Here is a 7,921-nt window from a genome sequence, read left to right as displayed (position 1 = left end):
TAGAGGATAGGATAGGATAGAGGAAAGGATAGAGGATAGGATAGGATAGGGGATAGGATAGGATAGAGGATAGGATAGGATAGAGGATAGGATAGGATAGAGGATATAATAGGATTGAGGAAGGGATAGGATAGAGGATAGGATAGGATAGAGGATAGGATAGGATAGAGGATAGGATAGGATAGAGGATAGGATACGATAGAGGATACGATAGGATAGAGGATAGGATAGGATAGAGGAGAGGATAGAGGATAGGATAGGATAGGGGATAGGACAGGATAGAGGATAGGATAGGATAGAGGATCGGATAGAGGATAGGATAGGATAGAGGATAGGATAGGATAGAGGATAGGATAGGATAGAGGATGGGATAGGATAGAGGATAGGATAGGATAGAGGATAGGATAGGATAGAGGATAGGATAGGATAGAGGATAGGATAGGATAGAGGATAGGATAGGATAGAGGATAGGATAGGATAGAGGATAGGATAGGATAGAGGATAGGATAGGATAGAGGATAGGATAGGATAGAGGATAGGATAGGATAGAGGATAGGATAGGATAGAGGATAGGATAGGATAGAGGATAGGATAGGATAGAGGATAGGATAGGATAGAGGATAGAGGATAGAGGATAGAGGATAGAGGATAGAGGATAGAGGATAGAGGATAGAGGATAGAGGATAGAGGATAGAGGATAGAGGATAGAGGATAGAGGATAGAGGATAGAGGATAGAGGATAGAGGATAGAGGATAGAGGATAGAGGATAGAGGATAGAGGATAGAGGATAGAGGATAGAGGATAGAGGATAGAGGATAGAGGATAGAGGATAGAGGATAGAGGATAGAGGATAGAGGATAGAGGATAGAGGATAGAGGATAGAGGATAGAGGATAGAGGATAGAGGATAGAGGATAGAGGATAGGATAGGATAGAGGATAGGATAGGATAGAGGATAGGATAGGATAGAGGATAGGATAGGAAAGAGGATAGGATAGGATAGAGGATAGGATAGTATAGAGGATAGGATAGGATAGAGGATAGGATAGGAAAGAGGATAGGATAGGATAGAGGATAGGATACGATAGAGGATACGATAGGATAGAGTATAGGATAGGATAGAGGATAGGATAGGATAGAGGATAGGCTAGGATAGACGATAGGATAGGATAGAGGATAGGATAGGATAGAGGATAGGATAGAGGATAGGATAGGATAGAGGATAGGATAGAGGATAGGATAGGATAGAGGATAGGATAGAGGATAGGATAGGATAGAGGATAGGATACGATAGATGATACGATAGGATAGAGGATAGGATAGGATAGAGGATTGGATAGGATAGAGGAAAGGATAGGATATAGGATAGGATTGGATAGAGGAGAGGATAGGATAGAGGATAGGATAGGATAGAGGATAGGATAGGATAGAGGATAGGATAGGATAGAGGATAGGATAGGATAGAGGATAGGATAGGATAGAGGATAGGATACGATAGAGGATACGATAGGATAGAGGATAGGATAGGATAGAGGATAGGATAGGATAGAGGATAGGATAGGATAGAGGATAGGATAGGATAGACGATAGGATAGGATAGAGGATAGGATAGGATAAAGGATAGGATAGAGGATAGAATAGGATAGATGATATTATAGGATAGAGGATAGGATATGATAGAGTAAACGATATTATAGAGGATAGGATAGAGGATAGGATAGGATAGAGGATAGGATAGAGGGTAGGATAGAGTATAGGATAGAGGATAGGATAGGATAGAGGATAGGATAGAGGATAGGATAGAGGATAGGATAGGATAGGATAGAGGATAGGATAGGATAGAGGATAGGATAGGATAGAGGATAGGATAGGATAGAGGATAGGATAGGATAGAGGATAGGATAGGATAGAGGATAGGATATAATAGAGGATAGGCTAGGATAGAGGATCGGATAGAGGATAGGATAGGATAGGATAGAGGATAGGATAGGATAGAGGAGAGGATAGGATAGAGGGTAGGATAGGATAGAGGAGAGGATAGGATAGAGGATAGGATAGGATAGAGGATAGGATAGGATAGAGGGTAGGATAGGATAGAGGATAGGATAGGATAAAGGATAGGATAGGATAGAGGATAGGATAGGATAGAGGATAGGACAGGATAGAGGATAGGATACGATAGAGAATAGGATAGGATAGAGGATAGGATAGGATAGAGGATAGGATAGGATAGAGGATAGGATAGGAAAGAGGGTAGGATAGCATAGAGGATAGGATAGGATAGAGGATAGGATAGGATAGAGGAGAGGATAGAGGATAGGATAGGATAGGGGATAGGATAGGATAGAGGATCGGATAGAGGATAGGATAGGATAGAGGATAGGATAGGATAGAGGATAGGATAGGATAGAGGATAGGATAGGATAGAGGATAGGATAGGATAGAGGATAGGATAGGATAGAGGATAGGATAGGATAGAGGATAGGATAGGATAGAGGATAGGATAGGATAGAGGATAGGATAGGATAGAGGATAGGATAGGATAGAGGATAGGATAGGATAGAGGATAGGATAGGATAGAGGATAGGATAGGATAGGATAGAGGATAGGATAGGATAGAGGATAGAGGATAGAGGATAGAGGATAGAGGATAGAGGATAGAGGATAGAGGATAGAGGATAGAGGATAGATGATAGAGGATAGAGGATAGAGGATAGAGGATAGAGGATAGAGGATAGAGGATAGAGGATAGAGGATAGGATAGGATAGAGGATAGGATACGATAGAGGATACGATAGGATAGAGTATAGGATAGGATAGAGGAGAGGATAGGATAGAGGATAGGATAGGATAGACGATAGGATAGGATAGAGGATAGGATAGGATAGAGGATAGGATAGAGGATAGGATAGGATAGAGGATAGGATAGGATAGAGGATAGGATAGGATAGAGGATACGATAGGATGGAGGATGCGATAGAGGATTGGATATGATAGACGATAGGATAGAGGATAGAATAGGATAGATGATATTATAGGATAGAGGATAGGATATGATAGAGTAAACGATATTATAGAGGATAGGATAGAGGATAGGACAGGATACAGGATAGGATAGGATAGAGGATCGGATAGAGGATAGGATAGGATAGAGGATAGGATAGGATAGAGGAAAGGATAGAGGATAGGATAGGATAGGGGATAGGATAGGATAGAGGATAGGATAGGATAGAGGATAGGATAGGATAGAGGATATAATAGGATTGAGGAAAGGATAGGATAGAGGATAGGATAGGATAGAGGATAGGATAGGATAGAGGATAGGATACGATAGAGGATACGATAGGATAGAGGATAGGATAGGATAGAGGATAGGATAGGATAGAGGAGAGGATAGAGGATAGGATAGGATAGGGGATAGGATAGGATAGAGGATAGGATAGGATAGAGGATAGGATAGGATAGAGGATAGGATAGGATAGAGGATAGGATAGCATAGAGGATAGGATAGGATAGAGGATAGGATAGGATAAAGGATAGGATAGGATAGAGGATAGGATAGGATAGAGGATAGGACAGGATAGAGGATAGGATACGATAGAGGATAGGATAGGATAGAGGATAGGATAGGATAGAGGATAGGATAGGATAGAGGATAGGATAGGAAAGAGGGTAGGATAGCATAGAGGATAGGATAGAGGATAGGATAGGATAGAGGAGAGGATAGAGGATAGGATAGGATAGGGGATAGGATAGGATAGAGGATCGGATAGAGGATAGGATAGGATAGAGGATAGGATAGGATAGAGGATAGGATAGGATAGAGGATAGGATAGGATAGAGGATAGGATAGGATAGAGGATAGGATAGGATAGAGGATAGGATAGGATAGAGGATAGGATAGGATAGAGGATAGGATAGGATAGAGGATAGGATAGGATAGAGGATAGGATAGGATAGAGGATAGGATAGGATAGAGGATAGGATAGGATAGAGGATAGGATAGGATAGGATAGAGGATAGGATAGGATAGAGGATAGAGGATAGAGGATAGAGGATAGAGGATAGAGGATAGAGGATAGAGGATAGAGGATAGAGGATAGAGGATAGAGGATAGAGGATAGAGGATAGAGGATAGAGGATAGAGGATAGAGGATAGAGGATAGAGGATAGAGGATAGAGGATAGAGGATAGGATAGGATAGAGGATAGGATACGATAGAGGATACGATAGGATAGAGTATAGGATAGGATAGAGGAGAGGATAGGATAGAGGATAGGATAGGATAGAGGATAGGATAGGATAGAGGATAGGATAGGATAGAGGATATAATAGGATTGAGGAAAGGATAGGATAGAGGATAGGATAGGATAGAGGATAGGATAGGATAGAGGATAGGATAGGATAGAGGATAGGATAGGATAGAGGAGAGGATAGAGGATAGGATAGGATAGGGGATAGGATAGGATAGAGGATCGGATAGAGGATAGGATAGGATAGAGGATAGGATAGGATAGAGGATAGGATAGGATAGAGGATAGGATAGGATAGAGGATAGGATAGGATAGAGGATAGGATAGGATAGAGGATAGGATAGGATAGAGGATAGGATAGGATAGAGGATAGGATAGGATAGAGGATAGGATAGGATAGAGGATAGGATAGGATAGAGGATAGGATAGGATAGAGGATAGGATAGGATAGAGGATAGGATAGGATAGGATAGAGGATAGGATAGGATAGAGGATAGGATAGGATAGAGGATAGGATAGGATAGGATAGAGGATAGGATAGGATAGAGGATAGAGGATAGAGGATAGAGGATAGAGGATAGAGGATAGAGGATAGAGGATAGAGGATAGAGGATAGAGGATAGAGGATAGAGGATAGAGGATAGAGGATAGAGGATAGAGGATAGGATAGGATAGAGGATAGGATACGATAGAGGATACGATAGGATAGAGTATAGGATAGGATAGAGGAGAGGATAGGATAGAGGATAGGATAGGATAGACGATAGGATAGGATAGAGGATAGGATAGCATAGAGGATAGGATAGAGGATAGGATAGGATAGAGGATAGGATAGGATAGAGGATAGGATAGGATAGAGGATACGATAGGATGGAGGATGCGATAGAGGATTGGATATGATAGACGATAGGATAGAGGATAGAATAGGATAGATGATATTATAGGATAGAGGATAGGATATGATAGAGTAAACGATATTATAGAGGATAGGATAGAGGATAGGACAGGATACAGGATAGGATAGGATAGAGGATCGGATAGAGGATAGGATAGGATAGAGGATAGGATAGGATAGAGGAAAGGATAGAGGATAGGATAGGATAGGGGATAGGATAGGATAGAGGATAGGATAGGATAGAGGATAGGATAGGATAGAGGATATAATAGGATTGAGGAAAGGATAGGATAGAGGATAGGATAGGATAGAGGATAGGATAGGATAGAGGATAGGATACGATAGAGGATACGATAGGATAGAGGATAGGATAGGATAGAGGAGAGGATAGAGGATAGGATAGGATAGGGGATAGGATAGGATAGAGGATAGGATAGGATAGAGGATAGGATAGGATAGAGGATAGGATAGGATAGAGGATAGGATAGGATAGAGGATAGGATAGCATAGAGGATAGGATAGGATAGAGGATAGGATAGGATAGAGGATTGGATAGGATAGAGGATAGGATAGGATAGAGAAGAGGATAGGATAGAGGATAGAGGATAGAGGATAGAGGATAGAGGATAGAGGATAGAGGATAGAGGATAGAGGATAGAGGATAGAGGATAGAGGATAGAGGATAGAGGATAGAGGATAGAGGATAGAGGATAGAGGATAGAGGATAGAGGATAGAGGATAGAGGATAGAGGATAGAGGATAGAGGATAGAGGATAGAGGATAGGATAGGATAGAGGATAGGATAGGATAGAGGATAGGATAGGATAGAGGATAGGATAGGAAAGAGGATAGGATAGGATAGAGGATAGGATAGTATAGAGGATAGGATAGGATAGAGGATAGGATAGGAAAGAGGATAGGATAGGATAGAGGATAGGATACGATAGAGGATACGATAGGATAGAGTATAGGATAGGATAGAGGATAGGATAGGATAGAGGATAGGCTAGGATAGACGATAGGATAGGATAGAGGATAGGATAGGATAGAGGATAGGATAGAGGATAGGATAGGATAGAGGATAGGATAGAGGATAGGATAGGATAGAGGATAGGATAGAGGATAGGATAGGATAGAGGATAGGATACGATAGATGATACGATAGGATAGAGGATAGGATAGGATAGAGGATTGGATAGGATAGAGGAAAGGATAGGATATAGGATAGGATTGGATAGAGGAGAGGATAGGATAGAGGATAGGATAGGATAGAGGATAGGATAGGATAGAGGATAGGATAGGATAGAGGATAGGATAGGATAGAGGATAGGATAGGATAGAGGATAGGATACGATAGAGGATACGATAGGATAGAGGATAGGATAGGATAGAGGATAGGATAGGATAGAGGATAGGATAGGATAGAGGATAGGATAGGATAGACGATAGGATAGGATAGAGGATAGGATAGGATAAAGGATAGGATAGAGGATAGAATAGGATAGATGATATTATAGGATAGAGGATAGGATATGATAGAGTAAACGATATTATAGAGGATAGGATAGAGGATAGGATAGGATAGAGGATAGGATAGAGGGTAGGATAGAGTATAGGATAGAGGATAGGATAGGATAGAGGATAGGATAGAGGATAGGATAGAGGATAGGATAGGATAGGATAGAGGATAGGATAGGATAGAGGATAGGATAGGATAGAGGATAGGATAGGATAGAGGATAGGATAGGATAGAGGATAGGATAGGATAGAGGATAGGATATAATAGAGGATAGGCTAGGATAGAGGATCGGATAGAGGATAGGATAGGATAGGATAGAGGATAGGATAGGATAGAGGAGAGGATAGGATAGAGGGTAGGATAGGATAGAGGAGAGGATAGGATAGAGGATAGGATAGGATAGAGGATAGGATAGGATAGAGGGTAGGATAGGATAGAGGATAGGATAGGATAAAGGATAGGATAGGATAGAGGATAGGATAGGATAGAGGATAGGACAGGATAGAGGATAGGATACGATAGAGAATAGGATAGGATAGAGGATAGGATAGGATAGAGGATAGGATAGGATAGAGGATAGGATAGGAAAGAGGGTAGGATAGCATAGAGGATAGGATAGGATAGAGGATAGGATAGGATAGAGGAGAGGATAGAGGATAGGATAGGATAGGGGATAGGATAGGATAGAGGATCGGATAGAGGATAGGATAGGATAGAGGATAGGATAGGATAGAGGATAGGATAGGATAGAGGATAGGATAGGATAGAGGATAGGATAGGATAGAGGATAGGATAGGATAGAGGATAGGATAGGATAGAGGATAGGATAGGATAGAGGATAGGATAGGATAGAGGATAGGATAGGATAGAGGATAGGATAGGATAGAGGATAGGATAGGATAGAGGATAGGATAGGATAGAGGATAGGATAGGATAGAGGATAGGATAGGATAGAGGATAGGATAGGATAGGATAGAGGATAGGATAGGATAGAGGATAGAGGATAGAGGATAGAGGATAGAGGATAGAGGATAGAGGATAGAGGATAGAGGATAGAGGATAGATGATAGAGGATAGAGGATAGAGGATAGAGGATAGAGGATAGAGGATAGAGGATAGAGGATAGAGGATAGAGGATAGAGGATAGAGGATAGAGGATAGGATAGGATAGAGGATAGGATACGATAGAGGATACGATAGGATAGAGTATAGGATAGGATAGAGGAGAGGATAGGATAGAGGATAGGATAGGAT

This window comes from Halictus rubicundus, unplaced genomic scaffold, assembly GCF_050948215.1.
Source record: "Halictus rubicundus isolate RS-2024b unplaced genomic scaffold, iyHalRubi1_principal scaffold0064, whole genome shotgun sequence".
NCBI classification, from domain to species: domain Eukaryota; kingdom Metazoa; phylum Arthropoda; class Insecta; order Hymenoptera; family Halictidae; genus Halictus; species Halictus rubicundus.
The sequence above is the reverse complement of the archived record's forward strand: the minus strand, read 5'-3'. Positions refer to the sequence as shown.